At 36.1% G+C, this 20,930-nt stretch overlaps 1 protein-coding gene across 1 annotated transcript in view; it reads left to right on the top strand.

Moving 5' to 3' along the window:
- The first annotated feature begins 10,843 nt into the window (after positions 1 to 10,843).
- LOC121410694 (homeobox protein Hox-A7-like) overlaps positions 10,844 to 20,930 on the top strand; it is a 28,269-nt gene continuing 18,182 nt past the window's right edge. Inside the window, exon 1 of the mRNA XM_041602943.1 lies at positions 10,844 to 11,185. The gene's annotated coding sequence lies outside the window, so the exon portion shown is untranslated. The remainder of the gene's footprint in view (positions 11,186 to 20,930) is intronic.

Raw genomic sequence — 20,930 nt, 5'->3', positions numbered from 1 at the left:
GCGTTACCCTCACCATGTGTGCTTTTATTTCAAGGGGCTCTCTCGCTGATGAAAGGTGGCATAAATTGGCGTGTTGTTCAGAAACTGGTCTCTCATTTGTTGTTGAGGATTCGACCAAGCCATGGACATGATAAATGTGACGTTTTGTTATTGTGGTCTGAACAAAAAGCAGCCGCACTTAGATAATGTAGCATCTTAGTGAGAGAGATAGAGGGAAAGGATGATAATAGAAAGAGAGAGAGAGGAGGAGGGGAATGAATCATAAGGAGGAAAGGAATCGGTACCCCTTAACTGACTTGAATTAAAATTGTTTATATAAAAAGAGGAGAGTATTACACATGATTATGATACATGCATGTGTATTATGCAAAGTCCCGTATAAAATTGTATTCTAAAAAAAAAGCAAACGAACAATGAAATTACTGAATAATACCTCCCCTATTGGAAAGAACACAGTGTGTCATGGCTTGTACCACAGTGTATTCACAGTGTGGAACATAAAATGTGAAATCACATTCACAATGTTATTGTTAGCATTTCAACGGTGTGAGTCATGGTATTCACATATATGTAGTCGATACTAAGTATGTGAACACTCATACTGTCTAGGTGTCAACAATATTAAAATATCTTCACACTGTTGGATTTGAGTATTTCAACAGCGTGAATATTTTTTTTTCACATAGTCCACGATATGAACACACTGTGATCACACTATAAGCGACACTGTTCTTTCAAGAAGGGTCATTATGGAGTGTTTAATCACCTGATAAAACGATATCAAATATATATATATATATATATATATATATATATATATATATATATATATATATATATATATATAACATCGATACAAGGAATGTATGAACCATAAAAACTATACAGAGTAAACAATTTTAGATGGATGCTGCTCAGGAGCAAAAATTCGATTAATATGAATGAAATCGCAAAAGCTCACAACCAAGTTAGTGATGTTGAACAGAAAAGTCAATTTCCAACAAAATTTGATTTGACATATGACTGTTGTGCACATAGCTATTTAAGCGATTGTTTAGGTGTCATAATCCGATTTAGTTGAAACTTTCAGCATTGTGCTCGAGTCTCTGTTTTATCGAAAATCTTCTATTGGGTGACTTCTGCTTTAATCAACTTCAAAAGCAAAATTACATTGGAAAATAAAGGCTCTACGTGTATTATACAAATTACAATACACTGACGGGTTGGAAAAAAATAACTGTTCACCTACGGTATATAAATTATTGGTAGGATTTGTATGTTGATGATTTATTAATAAAAACATAAATAAATAAAAAATCATTGGTTATCTAAACGAGTCTGTCTTGATTTGACAGAAAAAATATCACAAAAACCAAAAGTGTAAAATGTGCCAAAAGTAATCATGGATGAGACAAATACTTGAAAAAAAGACTTTGTGCCATAATTCATTGATCATGTGATCAAGTCTACTTTACAAACATTGTACAATTTCGATGTAGGCATTGTTTATGTATGTTGTACATCCATAATGTTAGCATTGCATGGGAACCAAAACCATGTATTATACTTACATAATGTAGTATCGAAAAGAGGCGTTTTATGGATGACTTGATTTCTCAAGGACTGCCTTCAACTTGTTTAATATGATCTTGAAGTTGTCTATAAACCTAAATACGTACGCGCATTCCTTTGAAGAAGAAGACTTTTTAAATACTTACGACCCATTTTAGAGTACCATGGTAAATTGGCCATCGGGGAAAAGACATAGCCGTTATTATACTCGTTAATATAGATCGTCATAAATTCTCACACTGAACGCAACACGTTACGAGCGACGGCGATAACTCATATGAAAACTGGGAAGCAGGCATCTTTAAATCAAAGTCTGGATGAAGAATTGTGCGCCAAAATGTTTCTAATGTTTGTTTGTGCGGGTGAGGAGGTGTTTTGCTTTTAGGAGCGTAAATGCTTATTTCTGATTTATAATTACTTCTCTTGGACTTGGAGGTAGTGAGATTTTCAGGTTGTAGCAAAGTCGAGAAGGGAGCGAGACTGAGAGGGGGGGGGGGCGATTCTTTATTATAGTTTATACACCCATGTGCGACAGGTCAAAACTTGTCTTGGAAGAATTATGATATCGGAGCTAATTGCTTGGTTATTAACGATAATTACTTTCATGCATTATTTTTTTCATTAAATATATCGAAGTTTAGTCCATGGTTATATTCAAATCATTTTCTATCTGTGGCGTCTATTAATGTGAACTAATGGGATAATTGAGTGACGTTTCTGTAAAAAGCATGGACATTATAGTGTAACTTCAATTATATATTGACTGATTGTTGGATAGGATAATTATGAAACGTGACTTTTAATGAAATAAATGTACATAATCAGAATAGAAGAGTCGAGGATCCAGGGGATCCCGTAGGGGCGCATCCGGGAGAGGGCCCACCCCAAGAAGATAAAATACAATAGCAAAGTGTGTACAAAAATACATCCCCTCCCCTCACCCTGCTGTATTGAGAGGGTTGAAGTTCCTTGTTATTACTTTCTTGAAAAAAAAATTGTAGGAGTAAATGCATCCCATTTTGCTTGTCACAGATTTTTTGGAAGGCAAAGAAGAAAAAAGCGGCAGCCTCCTCCTAGATTAGAGACTACAACGCTTGATGAATGACAGTCCCAACCAAAGTAGAACTAATTAACAAAATGATGAACACATTTTATCGTCCATCATAATGAATATCCATCATTGAAAAGTACCACGATATTGTTTTCTGTACATAATTAAAGCTCATGATACTTTCCGACACCGTTTACTTATTTTAATTGCTCGTAATTCATTGGAACTAAAGGGAATGTTGATAAATATATATCAAGCCAACTATAATTCAATTTGCTACATGATTAAGAAGAAATAATGCTGTTGGGTCATAGGTGAGGCTAAACCGAGGGGGGGGGGTGGGCATTGGAATCAAGTTGATGTCCCTCGACTCTGAGTAGGCCCCGGAGTAGGCCTATACCCCCTGGACTGGAAAACACCCGGGAAAGTTTCGGCCTCTTGAATCACCTCTGAACCGTTCCACACTACCCAACTCGAAGTCTGTATACTTGGGTTTATTTTCTCATAACAATCAGACGGGTGTTGTGCAGGATTCTCCCATAAATCAACCTATCTGAATCTTTCAAGAAAGTAAAACAGTAACCTTTTTTAAAGAGAAGTAAATCACTAGTCGCTTTCTAATTGGGATGAAGTGGATAAATTGGGAAATCACTGCGTCAAATTATTTGATTTCAGTTTAATTTAGTTTTGGGAGATATTTGAAAAAATCCTAGCCTCTACATTTTGATTCCCATTCCCTGTTGGAACTCACTACCTATCTACCAGCCATCCACGGATGCACCCCGTCCTCGTCTATAGATTGGTATAATAGCCCCTCCTGCCACTCCCCTTCCTATTTCTCGTTGATTCGGGCTTTATTTTATAACAAGTAAATGCCAAATGTAGTACGTTCCACCCGCCATTCCGTTTTCAGAATACAATGTAAAACCATAGACCTACTAGGCTCATGGTAAAACATAAAATTAAGCATAATTGTGTGGACATACAGTGGCTCAGAGGTCAAAGGCGCCTGACTAGACGCATGGAGTCAGGGTTCGATACTCGGCCTTGAGCAAGGAATTTAACCAACAGCGCTCTCTTTTATCTTACATTGAAATAAACAGAAACGCTATGGATGTTGTTAGTACTCACAGGAGTATAATAGTGTAAAAAAGGCGAAACGTCCAATCAAAGGAAAATACAAAAATCTATATACTACTTTATTGAATGGATAGTGTTTCACTCGAACCCATTAAAATCGGACCAAACAAAATCGTTGAATTATCTGAATTGAAACAAATTAATAATAACACATTTGTTTTGTTTTTAAACATGATTTGTAAGATGAACTATGCGTTTGTGAATGGCGAGTGTTTTCAGACAATGTTTTACCTGACTCCAGTGGGAAGTTCACCTTGGAAACAATTGGTTTCAAATAGCAACAGAACAATAAGAAATTACGCGCGAAGGTTTGAAGAAAAGTGGGCAGCTATGGATTTCTCGTTGTAATATGTGTAGTATAAATGCAAATCATGTCAATGGTTTATTGTGACTTACATTTTGTTTGATATATCGAAATATGCTTGCACGTGACCTGAAAAATATACTTTAATATTCTTATCTCTGATAATCTCAAATGTATTTTCACCAAATCCTCAGTTTTGCTTTGTTTTTATTTTTAAATTCCATGATAACAATACGAAATAAAGAGAGTTTTAGAATTTCGGACGACCTCTTAAATTACTTTGACCTTTATTATGTTGCATTTCATTGATTGATTTTAAGTTTATTGGGTGTCATTTTTTCTCTCTCTCTCTTCGATGCATACAAGCTCTGGGTACTTCGTCACCATTCGAGTATTTCATGGTCGAGGGCAACGCGAGTCGAGATAAGTAAGAACAGGCGCTCGTCCCTCGCCAATGATATAAATCATGAAGGAAGAAGGATGGAGTCTGAAGCTAAAAAAATGTGAAGCCGAAATCATGGAAATAGAGGATGGAGAGAACTCTACAAAGGGTTGCCGCTAGAAACGATGGAGGTCTTATTTTGAACGAAAGAGGGGAAATTATGGGGTGGCGGGAAGAGGAGAAGATGGATATTTGAGAAGGATTGATGAAAAATGCAGAGTGAGTTGAAGAAAGAATGGCCGTACCATCTAAAAAGAAAACAGACTGGAAATGAAAAGAGGACAATTCAAGATATTGTAGAATGGGAGATAATAGCTGCATCAAGTGTTGAACGACACATTTAATCGTGAAAATCGATATCAAAATATCAATGATCGAAATCTTGAAATAATGATAGTTAAATAGCAAGTAGTTAGAGTTGGGGTATAGGATGCAATACTTAAAGCATGGACCTATTATCTCGTAATAGGTCCATGCTTAAAGGAGGAAGTTAGAGATACAGGGGGGGGGGACAGAGCATGAATTCAAGCGTGATGCGATGAAATGATCAATAGAGAGTGAAGGATGGATAGAGAAAGGTCTGAATTTTAAATAGATGATGACAGTGAGGGAAATATACAAAAGAAAGAGACTTTCAGGTAGATAGAGAAAAGGAGAGAAAGATAAAGAGAGAGAGGGGAGAGAGCGGGGGGGGGGGGAAAGATATAAGAAAATATAAAAGAGGGGAGGGGTGGGGAGAAGGATGTTATCCGCCCAATCCATTACCGGAGAGAGGTGATTTACGGACTGTCCTTCTGCCAGCGGACCCGACAACCTGTAAATTTTCGGCCGACACAGAAATCCTCCATGTCTGGGACAGAATCAGGCGGTCTCCCTATTCGACCCCCACTCGCTCCGCTTCGCTGATGATCAGCTGCCGATGTTGAGGATGAGGAAAGAGAGTCGGGCGGAGGAAGTAAGATGGAGGCGGAGGAGGGGGTATGATGAGTTGGAGCTCTGTTGAGAAATCGTCTCTTTGCACCCCTCTCTTTTGATATCGACATACAGACTAAACCCTTGTTTTTCAAGCAAGGTGCCAAAACTAAACTTTTATGGTAATCGGTCCGATTTAGTCGTACAAATTACGTGGAATTTTCACTCACTAGCATGATCAAACAAATACAATTCTAAACATCCATGCTATTTGGAGCATCAAGTAACTCCAGGGGGAGCTAAAATGAAGATGACACGAACCAATAACGGAAAATTATTCTAATAAAAAAGCAGTTTCAAAGAGAGAGAGAGAGAAGGGGCAGATAGGGGAAGGAGGAGCACATTACAACACTTTCTTCCCTAGATGGCCTACATCCCTGTACCTAAGGAAGTGTTTGTAGAGTGGCGAAATATTTAGACTATGGTTGATACAAACAGCCAGAAATCATCTCTCGATGTAACATTAAAGTGAACGTAAATCACAAGATCACTCATAAATCAAAGTAAAATCAGCTCGATGTTCTCAGTCAGTCAACCCCACCCCCTCCATCTTTCTCGAAATTCTTTGTTCCAGTTCTACCTTTCCTCTTTCATGCTTTCTTCACTCTATCCTTTTCTCTGGTTATATTTTCCCCCTCTACTCTTCAATATTTCCTTTCCTTTACCCATCTTCTTATTTTGGCTCCAAAGCTCACCGTATTCTACCTGCCCTTCATCTTGATACTTCCCATTTTCTTCTTTAATTCACATAGTTTTATTGTTATCCTTCCCCTTCTCATCTTCATCATTTCTCATCGTCTTTATTTTGTTTCATAAATCCAGGTTGATTTTTTTGTGCTTACCGCTCTTGTATTGATTAGGGTTTTATCCCTGGTTTTATAATGATCCATTACTTATTCCTTCCCCATCAGACATAAAATTATTTCAGTATGCTATATAACGGTGGTTTGTAGATATTACATGCACTTCCCCACTCATGGGAAGCATTAGATAGCAGCAGAGTTTAAGCTCAAATTTAAGGTATATTCTTTTGCATTTACAGTATGATTCCTGCACATGGGCCTAAACGTAAAATTATCACCATCATTAACATCGTCCTCTTCGTTGTCACCTACAAGAAGGAAAAAATACCTCACATTTCCATGGAATTCTGTTTTATGCTCAAAACCATGCACTGTTGGAAACAGTATTGAAAAAAAATGTATTGAAAAACACCTGCATTCTAAAATCAGTGACGGTAAAGAAATATAATAGGATGTTATAAAAGTTCAATACATTTTTAAGTATTTGCATGAATATGTTTGAACTGACCCAATCGATCATTTCTTTGTGAAGGCAAAGCAGTATTGAATACAAACATTGTGTGGCGAATACCCTGTGGTATTTTCATATCTAACCGTAGATGGGGTAGTGATACTATTTGTCGGCCAGTTGATCATCACTTCGTGTATGCACGCACTTGTTTGTTTGAAGATAGTAATTAAAATATAAAAATTGGTATACATGGCCTTACAACAGGGGCGGGGGGGGGGGGCTTCGTGTGATTAGTGATGATAAAAACATCGACCTCATTTTCACTCTTTTTAGTTGATAGACATTTTATTTATTTATTCTTTTTATTTTATCATCATTGTTTACCTCCATCGTTGATATATTTTGTCGACGAAAACAACTGTTTCACAAAATACCCACATACACACAAACAAAATGAGAGAAAAATGATGTATGGGCTTCATATTCCAACTAAGTTATATTTGGCAAATTAATTTCTAAAGATGTTCAAGGTGTGTATTCGTGCGAGCTTCGTAGGAGTGTTGCTCAACTTGATGCATGAGTTCGTACAATTTAATAATCGCAGTGGGTCGTATAACGAACGTAAATCCAGGCTGACACTTGCACGACTTTTGGCAAGTCGTGCCATTTTGGGGCACGAACTGGGATGCTCCCGCACTGTTTACGACTTGTTCACGCATAGTTCACGACAAGTTCACGACGAGTTCACGAATAGTTCACGAATGCGTGCCGTCAGTGTCCACATTGACACGAACTGGCACGACGAGTTCACGCATAGTTTGCGCATAGTTTACACACTTCCCGCATTGGCACGACGAGTTTGCGCAATTCGGACAGTGTCGTGCTGAACTATTCGTGAGCACGACGTGAGCTGTTCGTGAACTATTCGTGGCAGTTTGTTACAGTCGTGGCATGGCGCGCATTGCCACGCACTGGCACGCATCATCTCGCATCGTCTCGACGAGTTCACGAACAGTTTGCGCATAGTTCACGACCCGGTCGCTAAATTTTGTCGTGACCAAAATTTTGAACATTTCAAAATTCTCGTCCCGACATGACACGCAGTCACGACGTGTTTACGCACACTTCACGCCAGTTCACGACTAGTTTGCGCACTGGCACGACTTGAGTCGTGCCAATGCGTGACACAAAATCGTGCAAGTGTCTGACACTTGCACGACTTTTGGCCACGATTTTGTCGTGGCAAGTCGTGCCATTTTGGGGCACGAACTGGGAGGCTCTCGCACTGTTTACGACTTGTTCACGCATAGTTCACGACAAGTTCACGACGAGTTCACGAATGCGTGCCCGTCAGTGTCCACATTGACACGAACTGGCACGACGAATTCACGCATAGTTTACGCACTTCTCACATTGGCACGACGAGTTTGCGCAATTCGGACGGTGTCGTGCTGAACTATTTGTGAACACGACGTGAGCTGTTCGTGAACTATTCGTGACAGTCGTGGCATGGCTCGCACTGCCACGCACTGGCACGCATCCTCCCGCATCTTCCCGACGAGTTCACGAACAGTTTGCGCATAGTTCACGACTCGGTCGCTAAATTTTGTCGTGACCAAAATTTTGAACATTTCAAAATTCTCGTCCCGACATGGCACGAAGTCACGACGTGTTTACGCACACTTCACGCCAGTTCACGACTAGTTTGCGCACTGGCACGACTTGAGTCGACTTGAGTCGTGCCAATGCGTGACACAAAATCGTGCAAGTGTCAGGCTGGCTTAATTCTCCATGAAAAGATTACCCTTCAAATTCACCATCGCGATGGTGACTTTGTTGTCCCTAACAGAAACCATTGCTGACATAAAAAAATCAATACCTGCTACAATTCGATCCTGATATGTAATTTAACCTGAAGTTGATCTGATCGCCTAACTGGTGGAAACTGCCACTCTTATACAGAACAAATGATTCATTTTTATTGAGTGGAATACTAATCACTCGATATTACTTACTGTTACATTTCATCCACTCGAACAAGCGATGTACCTCACTTTGATAAGGCTTCTTTTCTATTAATTTTGAGAGTACTTTCAGTATTTTACAATTTAAAAAGACTCTTTTTACACGATATGATGTAACACATTATCAAATTAGCGAATTAAAGTCCACCTTAAACTTTGTGGGACTGTAAATATTGTGAATCATAATTCTAGTATCAGTTTTTCGTAACATGCCATTCTTGCAAAATTTGTACTTGCCAATCTTATTTCAACCTGTTAATTCTTTGTGAACATTTTAATATTGGTATAAAGTAACTCCTCTCGGTATTTTTAAGGGTCAATATGGACATCGATATTACATATTTAATGATTATACAGCGGAAGACTGCAGACGATATAATATCCAAATAATTGTTAGCACATTTCATGGTTGAGAAGAGAAATTTACTAAAACGCCTATTTTATTTTGATCGGGAATTCGCTAAAAAATAATGTTCAACCAAATAATGTGTTCAATTGAATAGTGACACGGACTTTCGATGTTTTAGGAAAACGTATATATGAATAGGCTTTAAAACGATTGGGCATGCCTTTTCCTAAATGCATAAGAGCTTGATTTATCCCAAATAACACTCCTCCCCGAGTGAAACGATCTCACTCCATTGTGAATAAGGTTTGCAAATTTTGAGAGTGGATTTTACCCTTTTTGGAGAGAAAATGTCTGAAAAGATGCACAGTTCGATTTGAAATGAGCTATAATGCATTCTATAAGGATTTACAGTTCACTCTAATAGGATTGGCCATATTATCACTCCGAGGGGAGTGTGATTAGGTACTATAGTAGATTAGCTCTTCTTTGCATAACGGATTCGCCAATATGAATTTTGCAATTAATTTGCGACTTTCGTGCTTTGGACCCTTCATATCCTATCCCGGCTCGTTTGACATTTTGACGGTAATTTGTAAAACCTTTAATGAACATGTGAAGAGGCCATAAAATCCACAAAACATCGAATTGTTTTTTGCCTCCTTTTAAGAGAGAAAATCGAACAAGCATATAAAACATGTAATAACAAAGCTTTAATATGATTAATTTGAAATGAAAAACAATGAATAACAAAATAACGGCGTATCTATCACGTTTATGATAATTTATGTTACAAAAAACAGTGATCAGCAAATAAGATACAGAATATCTAGTACTCACTATTCTTTGCTGCTGAATGAACGAGGAAATATAACACTGAATTACAACAGCACATAGTATTCAGAAAATGTGATATACCTTTTTTATTTTGATATATCTCATTACATGAATTTACATCTGCAGGGCAAAAACTGAACATAATCTTTAAAATATTTCAATTCCACGTAATAGGAATATTAAGATTTATCAAAATCACAGAGTCAGAATCAAAGAAGCCCCTCCCCCTTTCTCTCCATTTCTTCTTAGCTCCCATCATCTCGGTGGGGTCAAGCTTGGTTTGTCGTTTTCTTTGGTTTATATTTCTGTATCAAGCCGCCATGAACTGGAGATTGTTAGGTTAGGAGTGAAATGTGCAAACGTGAGCTTTTCAATATCATTACTCTCTCTAAGGAATACATTTTATGGGCCTAAAACATCCACCTAAATGGCCATTATAAATCAACTGCTTAGCAATGCCTCCCATGTTTTTACCGAAAGTCATTATGTAATTGAAACCTGAAAATGTTCCGTCACATTCTCGTGAAATGTTCATCAATCTTTCCCCTTCTAAATCCCCTACCCACCCCCCCCCCCTTTCACCAGCGACCTCCTACCAACCATCATATGCTGAAACACTCTACGTCGTTAGGCCTAATCGAAAAGAGTTATTGTTAGGAATTGTCTATGAGCTGGATGACGAAAATATGTTTTTAGATAAAAAGATTTTGATATGAAACAAACATACCTCCACCCCGGTGGCGTGAAGGTTTCTTGTCACGTGACCTGCTCACACACGGAATGCCCATTATGAAGAAAAAATAATAAATCAATGAACCTTTCCTCTTCCGATGAAATAATCAGTTATACCCGTATGGAACAACCTATAAAAAAAGCTGACAAAATAATGTAACAAGTTTGCTGCAAATGACAGGGGAACACCCTCACTATAATAATTGTAAGAGAAACTTCTTGCAAAACGATTAATTCTTCGCAAGGAACTTGAAGGAATTTTAGTGCGATAAATTCTCGCCAGTCTGAGAGAAATTCGAAGGAGAGTTGGTTTGGAGTGATAATCATCACTCATCTGAAGGAGAACATCCCTCGGCTGTCGGATCCTCAGCAACTTTTCAACTAAACCCGTCTCCATCTTCAATAAATTGACGCTTCGATATCACCAATTAAACCGACCACTGGCTACTCTTGGTCAGGCAATACTTCGTAGTTTTCGACACATTCAGAAACATAGCGTGACGAAATATCGGTGAGTTGTAACGATTGAATGTACCGCAACCTGAAAAAGAATAAAAATATTTAATTTCCCCATTTCTTCGATCTGGAGGTGCTGTAACGTGTGGATTTTACGATTTGTCGTCATCGTAAATGTCATATTAGATAGGACGAGGTAAGGATTTACTATGCCAGCGGTCTCCCGTGATCGTAGGGCATCTTGGTGCTTGTAGGCCCTCTTGACCCTTCTGGTAGGTACTCGGTCCCACCAGTGAGTTTTCTTGTGGTGATATCAGATTATTGTACCATATTTAGTTTATTGGATATAAAAGTGCAAGTAAATGTGCGTTTTAATCTGAATCACTCAGTTTGGGTAATACGATCTGGGGACATTTATATGGTTATGCCTTAAAACGTATACATAAATAACAAATCTACCAGCTGGTTGAAGTAGGTCCATGGTTGAACCATGGGGCTAAATATCCATGGTTGAACCTTTGTTTTTTGTAGTTTAATCTGTTCATTGAAAGCACTTATCCATTTCAAGTGGATTTGTTTAATCATTGCCATCTTGTTGATCATTACAATGATATGAGTGATAGTGATAATGGTGTTGTCGATGATGGGATTGGCCAATATTGATATGAAAATATTTAACATAAGTAAAATAATTGTTTTAATATGTATGAACCTCTCTCTCTATATATCTATCTATCTATATATCTATCTGTCTTTCTATCTATCCCTGTATTCATTCTCTATCCCCACGCTCTCTCACTCTCTCTTTCCTCTCTCACTTGTATTCATTATTGATAATTATTAGCTAAAATACGTAGGTCTATGAATAGACAACTGCAAATTGTAAAAATATTTGACTTCAATTTCAAATAAAAATTATCATTGAAACTGCATATTCTGTAGAAAAAATCATTTCATCTTCATAACAATATTGTTCAACGATTTTCTTTAAAACATTTTGTTTTGTCGGGCAGCATACTGTCCACTGTGTTGGGTAATGGGTGTTGATAGAAAATATATACACGTATATTCTGAGCAATTATCATCCAATCGAGCAAATTTATTACCCAATTTGGACATTTTTAAACAATAGTTTTGTGGACAGTATGTTGCCTAGGGTCGGTTAAAAGTTGAACATTTTTTTGGCCCAATTATATTAACATTGTATTATCCAAGATAGCTATTAAATAATAAATAAGTTAAATTTCCATTTTTTTAACAAGTGCACACCTAGTTAACAATACTGCATATAGCATTTCCATTTATTTTAAAGCAGGATAAAAGAGCATTGCAGATTAAAATGCCTTGCTCATGGGCATAGGTGCCGCGGCCAGGGATCGAACCCTGGACTTTCCATGTATAGCCAGGCGCCCTAGACAACTCGGCCACGGCACCTCCACTTTAATCGATTACTTTGATATAGGCCTATAAGCTGCGTGATTTTTCATGTATTATGGAAGCAAGTTGTTGAAATTCTGTATGTAAATGATCACAGTTTTCTTTTCTTGAGAGAAATCTAGCCATAAGTTTAACCCTCATATTATTGTCAGGACATGTGGTTATTCCGGTGGCATGGTGTACTGAGTTTCTCCTGCAAATGTATTACATTCATGAAAATCTGTGATGAACATTGATAATGTATTACCTTGTGCTACTCTAATATTTTTTCTATATTGACTAGAAATGTCGTATGTTGAACATATCGGCATAAAGTGAAAAGTCTAGGCCTACAGAACCAGGCTTACTATTTTTATTGATATCAAGTTTCATCACAAATACAATTATGAATTACATCTGTATATTATTCTAATTAGCCCCATGTTTTTGTATGATACATATGATTTCCCTTCCCATTTTAAGATGAAAGAGTGATATTGTTTATAACAGAAATAAGAGAAATGAAAAATAACACATATGCCATCCAGGAGCTACTCTGAACAGTTAGTGGCAAAATGTACTTATAACCAAATAAACCAACGGAGGAAGGAGGTGGAAATGTAAGCAAGTAACTTCATATCCGACATACTTTAGTCATGTATCTTTGTCAGAAAAGGGACTCTAAACTCCAGGGTTCAAATACATACCCTGCTCTCCATGCAGCTGTACCATCTGCCTTTCATGTAGGCCTATTTGTCAAAGTGGATGTTTTTGTATATCTAAGTGATATGAATATATTGATAATTATGTGACATTGACCGAAAATCAATCAGTAGTCTTCTAATGACAATTAGTTTTTTTTTATTGTATGGGGAAAATATTGTAGATTGTAAAGGCATGATGGGTGTGGCACCCAAGGCAGAATCATGTTTAGGAGATAGGGTTTCCTTTCCCTTTTTTACAGCCGTTTTGTAGCCTTATCGAGAAATGGCTACATGCAGCCATGACAGTTTGGCGAAATTTGTCAGTTTTCCATAGCGTTGCTCACTTATCGTCTTTTTATGTGCATTAAATATAAAATAGCATCAAAATATAAAGAGGGACAGACAGATTAAATAAATAATCCGTTTGATTTGGTTTATTTATCGATACACACAATCGGCCAAGTTTATTTGATCACAAATTCAGTTGAAATCAACAGGTGATTATTTTCCCCAAAATATTGCCCTTTTACCCAAAATAGAAAAGTAGGGCGGGAACCTGCCCACCCCATACTGCTCAAAATACTGTCAATCGTTTTGGGTGACGAATTCATCAAGTCTGTTAAAGTTGCAATAATAAAAAAGTAGGCATACTGACTAAAAATGTAATGTAATGCAATCATCCTTTGCAGACAGGGTCTGATCGATACAATATTTTACGATTGATTTATATTGAAAACCCCGCCCTTTATTGGACAGTTGGAAAGCAATGATTTTGAATTTATAATTTTACCCATTCAATCAATTAGTTCTTTCAGTAAATGATATTAGATATTTATATTATCGAGTCTACTAGAAAATTTACTGTTGACCTTTTTGGTGCAACATTATTTGGCAATAAAAGAAACAAGATATTTTAACCTCGAGTCTTTAATATCCAAATAATCAATATATTTATGTCATATATCTTTAAAGAAGTCAATTCGATCTTATTTAAGTAAATTAACCTGAATTCAAATTTATTTGGGTTAATTATGAGAAGGAAGTATTGCTGTGAATCTGTGTTCTTCTATAAGACTATAGCATGCATAGGAGCATGCCATGTCAAAAAAATACATTTTAAGTACGTGCTGTCTCTTACAAAATGCAGATGATGAAAGATGAAAAGAAATAGGATTATGTCTACATGAGAAAGAGAGAAGTAGGAGGTGCCACTTTCTTTTTACGAGTCAAGTTCGTTCCAGCACATTGATAGAAGAGCCCATTTACTAACCTGTATTAGACACGGGTCGTTTGTTACGCCACTAGTTACGGCGGCATGAGGTATGATGAACCCGTTTCGTGCCGACTGGTGTTCCCTTTGATTATTCTTTATTTTGGGGTCCATAGAATTTATGACGAAAGGGAAATGAATGAACATAGTTATTGTTGCTTGAAAGTCAACAGCAATAGTATTTCTGATGTATTTTCTTCAATATCAAGTCTATAGTCTTTGCTATACATACAATTAAAGAGATACGTATCAATTTCACTTTTACCGTGGCAACTGAATATAATCTGATAATGTTTCATGACTGCTGTGCATGAATATAATCGTGATTGTGCGTCTTCTTACATGGCTTGTATCCAGAAAAACAACTTTCGCAACAAATTAAGGCAAAGGAGGCAAATATATGAGTAATCGACTGTTTGAATAGGAAAACAAAAACGGATATTACTCCTGCTACACATAATTGTTTCCTACCTACGAGCAATGAATGATTAAAGTTAATTTATATTGTAATTTTAAAATTCTATTTTGCCATTTAGAAAAAATTATATATATTTATATTTAGTGAGGAAAAATTCCTGCTACCACCTAAAACGACCACAACAATGAATTCATGAGAAATAGTAGAATAAATTGTTATTAAAACACATGAATAAATCATGCGTTAGCAACAGAAATTGTAATGCTAAAGATTGCCCTAATGATCATGGTGATTGAGGAGCAGATCTTGATGATAGCTGTCATCTTATCAATATTTGAGAAACAAAATATAATATACATTGCTTCTTCTTAATCAATAATATCTTATTTTTTGTAGGCCTAATATTTATAAGACCTGGGGTCCGTTGCAGAAAGAGTTGCGTTTATACCCAAGTCAAAAAATCAATCGCAATTCACAAATGCGCGCTGTTGATTGGTTGAAAATAAAGTTGCGTGATTTTTAGAGTTGCTATTGATTGTAACTCTTTCTGCAGCGGGCCCCATGCATGGGCTGTTACTGGCTTTGCCGCATTTTACAACTTTCATAATGTTCATGTTCCCGAATCGATTTTCATCTACCTATAAGAAAAACATGGGAAGATCAAAAGAGAATGGACGTAAAGGTGGATTCCCGTTGAAACAAACACGATTCAGCCTTCTATCAGTCTTTAAACGGCTTCAGGGGTCTTTAATAATTCTAGGATATAGGTTGATGACAACTACACCGTAAAAAATATTGGGTAAAATTTTAACCAGCATTAGTGGTATAATATCTAATATGGTGAGCATATTGACCAGTAAGGTTAAAACATAAGCAGCAACTACTTTAGAATGGGCAAAATTTTCATCACACTGGGTAAATAAAAATGCCCAAAAGAAATGCCAAATGTTGATTGGACACAAAATTACCCTCACTTGTTGTTGTTGTTTTTACGTTTCACTGAAAATGAATATCTCCGATATGATTTTCAAAAATGTATAAAGCATTCGATCTTGTGTCAAATTTCGATTATTTAATGTAACATAAAATACAAAGGAAACAATATCGGACATGAAAGCATACTACGTGAAATTTGAGCGAGCCTTCTCTGTCACGAAGTTAAGTGAGATATGCTTTCCGGATGACAAATTGCCGTAGCAATGAACCACCATCATTTTGCCAAAATATTGATTGAGAAAACAGCTTTAATGGCTTTATTGGCATTCCCTATCATTTGTGATGTAAGGAGTTCATAGAGAGTGAGTAATTTGAAATATTACCGGGGAAAACTTATCCAACTTTGGGCGAATCTGGTCAATTACCATCAGTTATTGGTCCCTAGGGGGAGATTCTTGACTCATTCGAAACATTATTCCAAGGTTGGTTGAAAAAAATCTTTGATTTTCTTTTTTTTTTAACTTAATTTTAGACGTCCAAAAGAAATGACGAGGAATGGAAAAAAATGGTTTATAAGAGATATAGAATGTCTGTCTTATAAAAGACATAAATCTACATAATTATTTACAAGACTTGTGTATTTACTAGTCATTTTTAACAAGAATAAAAAAAGAGGAAAGAAAGGAAGATAAGGAAGATGAAGGAGAAGAAGAAGAAGAGGAAGAAGAAGAATAAGAATAAGAAGGAGGAGGAGGAGGAGGAAGAAGAGAAGAAGAGGAAGAAGAAGAGGAAGAAGCAAAAAGAGCAAAATAAAAGGCTAAGGAATGATAACAATAGATAAAGCAATGGCAAAAACGATAATATCATAATTAACATCAGTGAATTAATTTTGTTTTGCTAATTAATTGTTATTTTTCATAATGTTGTCCTCTTCAGTGATCCATTTTTTTAATTCCCACGACTTTCAATGAAAAGAAAATGTGAAACTAGGTTGTTTTATTGATGACTTTTTTCGGTAAATGAAATGCTACTTATTTTATTAAAGATTCAAAATGAAAGAAACATAACACTGACCAGTGTAATTTTGCAAGTTATATAGGACATAGGCCTGAATGAATTTAGCTAGTGCTGTTGAAGTATTCCGAAGTTATATATATCTTGATTAATTACCTCGTCCTGAATTCAGAGTCATATCAAACAAATCCTTTATTAAGAAACATTAACCACGAATTAAAATCAAACCAATAACGCATGATTTTTTTCCATCCCAAGTTTTGCAACTTTGATTAATTGATTACCTCGCTCTGAATTGTGAGACAAAAGCCTTTATTAACATGCCTAAAAAATACACTTTTTCTTTTGCTTCGGGTTTTGCTTGGCATGCCACGAGGTAATGAATAATTAACTTTTGATAGGCACATGCATTTTGCTATAAAATCGCCCAAAAGAAAAGCTGACCCTTAATGACTTAGCACAACTCGCTCAATTACAAAATCTATATTCTACATTGAATTTAATGTAATGAAGCTTGATGAATTTGACGTTTATATCTTTATTATGAAAATAGAAAGTGAAAGGGCATATCCATAACTCCTTTTAAAAGTTTACTCGGTCATACGTCGATCATAATATTGATCGTAAGACCAGAAAATTCTAGTACTGGAAGACATGGGTTCTTTTTGTACATTGTGCCTTGGTATGGTTGTAAAACACCAATTTCTAACAGGATGAGTTACAGTTTGCATAGTATAGTCCTCTTTAATTTGTTATCATTAGTACATCATTTCATTGCACTGGCTTCGCCACTCATTGCAAGTAATACCTAGTAACATGCTCATTTATGAAATATATCATATTTCTACGTTTCTACGTGATGGGTGTGAAATTATGTTTAAATAAAAATAACGTCAAGTAAAGTAAACCTCACACGATGGACATGCTAGGACACCCGGGAAAGGAAGCACTTTTTACCCCAATGGGTGACACGGAATAAACAATGTTAACCTCTGCCTCAAAACACTATGTTTGATCTCAGAAATATACCGAAATGGGTTTGGGAGTTTTAGCCACCTTAAATGATAAACATTCACTGGGTTGTCGATATAAACACAACAATTTATCAGAAAATAAAGTGACAGAACACATTGTTAGATGCATTCGGACGGTTTCTATACGATATGCGTGTAGGCCTATGACTTTAATCCCCAGTCTTAACTTGGGCATTTGCGGTGACGTACCAATTATTAGATGAGCCAATCAATGCCAATTTTATGAGCATTTAGAATGTCATATATCATGACGAAATAATCTAATTGATATCAAAGGTCATTTGATTTACTCGATTTCATTTTGACTTAGTCAAAGGGTCCGCCTTCTCCTGCTCATGATCTTGATGGGGATAGATATTGAAAAGGATGATGGTGAGGATGCGATCCTTTGTCTGGAGATGGATCATACTGGTTCTCTGGAGTGATGGGGGTGGATACGGGGGATTTGCTCTCTTATTTATAATAGACTTCGTTCCTTTGGCACATTTGCGGCAGTGAATAATGTCTTCTGCCTGTTAGAACATTTTTAAGCCACGTGTAACAGATCTCGCTTTGATCCAAATTTCAATTCCAGAAGGGCAAATTAATGCCATTAAATCATGTCATTATCATTGATTTCAATAATCCTACGCTTTCTGCCCCCTTCTTCTTAAATGATAGAACTGCAAAATGTCTTGAATGTTTTTGGCTAGGCCACCTGTTATTATTCGTGAGCGCTTCTGAAGTAATGGGGGAAATCCCACTTGTTTCAGATATAGGGTTGCGGCTACATCTGAACGTGGGTGATTCCGCTTTGGTTCTTCTACATTTTATAATTTCACTTTATCATGATTTCCGTGCAGTATACACACTTAAAATGTTGGGCAACAGTGTTGAGTAATGTATGTATGTTGGTAAAAAAGTATATATATATTGGGCAGTTATCATCAAATTGAACAAATTTATTACCCAATTATTAGTTTTTATCACCCAATTTAGGCAGATTCTAACCAATAGGTGTGTGGACAGTATGTTGCCCAGGATTGGTTAAAAGTTTTTCATTTTTGCTCAATTATTTTAAGAGTGCATGTCTTTAATTCATCTCCCACCCCCTTCTTTTGAAATTGATAGAAATAGCTTTCGTCTCGCAGTTCTTCAAATCAACTGCTTTGACTTACATTGTTTCTGAATGGACCTTTTAACCTTTTTATCCTCCCAAGCTTTCTTACTGAGTTGTCATGGTTACTCTGTATTGATCCATTTCTTGATTTTAATACGATTATGATTATAGTCAGTCATGATATCCATATTTGGTTACGGTCCCTATTACAAAATCATGTTAATATACCCCACCCTCCTCCATCTTATGCTTTCCATTGCAATCTCTCAGTGGTAGAGTTTATGTTATAAGATGGGGTGTCAGTGTTGTCGAATGCACCAAATATCGCCACCCTAACCGATCACGGTTGGGCAAGCAAGCGAATCGAGCGAGGTGAAAAGGAGAAGTTTAAGTTAAGATCGGGTCGGGTTGAAAAAGGTAAATCTTTACCACCAAAATATATAAAATCTTGGAAATAAAAGGGGTACACCTGGTTTAACTTGAAAATAATATGATCATACATCAAATGCGATAAAATCAGAAAAACAGAACACTAACATTTTAATCAAGTCGGACAAGGAATAACAAAATTATTACATTTAGATATTTGCATTATTCATGTGAAACACTAACCTCTATGCATGTCTTCATGAATACGCAACGAGCAAGCTGATGTTCCTATATCCCAGTATATCATTTTTGTATTTTATAGAATAAAATTATATAGTTATTTTCAAATTAATAATTTAGAATATTTTTTTAATGGATTGACTACTAGTTATAAGGTAATCATTGCTGTAACTTAATTTGTTACAAGAGCGACATATCATTTCTAATATTTTAGATAATGTATTCACTAGGGCATGTTAAAATATAATCTTGTTTCACATATTATGAGGATTGTTGTTTGCTTCAGATGTTTGCATATTATTTGACTGATGGATATGTATGTATGTATTTTATTTTTTTTTTTTACCATATTCCAGTTTTGTTACAATATGTTAATGTTTTATACTAACTATAGGACCCCATTGGAAATAAGCCTTTCGGCTTTCATGGGCTATCCTGTCAAGGTATTCTTCAATTTCATTGTAATCTCTTATGATATTCTTGACGAATAAAATCAATCAATCATACACACATGTATGGGAATATGAAATGATTATAACTCTTTTCTCAAGATGTTGTTAAATTTTGAAATTAGATAAGTCGTTGTTAGATTTTCATGGACTGACTTATTTCATTTCGCTTACCGATAAGTGACTCTACCTGGCCATGCGTCTTAAACTCGCCCCATTTGTGTTACGTCGCTCAAATCTATATTATAACGCATCTATCGGTCTAAAACTTGATCATAACTTTGCAAATATAAAAAAAGCATACTTTATCTGAATGGAAATTTCATGTGAATTCCAAAAATGGCATTAAAAACGTGGTAGGGTGAACTGCTCACATTCTACGAGTGAAAACATTCAACTTTTAAGGACCCCGAATATACTTTATTTCAAACATTCATATTATATTTTTTTATGTTTGCCCACATCTTTAATTACTTTCCAGATGTATTGCTCATAAAATTCCCTTTCAAATAATATATAACTTAAGGGGATTTAATGATTTCATTTAGGTAACTTTTACATACAAATTCATATTAATTTTCAAACATCCAAAACAAACATTTTAATGGTTTTGACCTTAAATTTCTAATTAATCATATGTGATGTGTATAGAGAGGTGTATTATTATTTTATTATTTCTGTAATATTTAGCTGTAAAATGCGACCAAAATCAAAGGCCTAGCCCCTTAAAACCAAAGATAGACATGTTTAGCACTAACGATACAACAATCTCACAGAGCAACATCACGTGTAATATGTGCCGCTTCCACCACCCCTCAACTACCCTTTCTTTATTCATTTTGTCAAGCAAA

The sequence above is a fragment of the Lytechinus variegatus genome, chromosome 3 (genome assembly GCF_018143015.1).
Source record: "Lytechinus variegatus isolate NC3 chromosome 3, Lvar_3.0, whole genome shotgun sequence".
Lineage (NCBI taxonomy): Eukaryota > Metazoa > Echinodermata > Echinoidea > Temnopleuroida > Toxopneustidae > Lytechinus > Lytechinus variegatus.
This window is presented reverse-complemented; position numbering and strand designations above follow the sequence as displayed.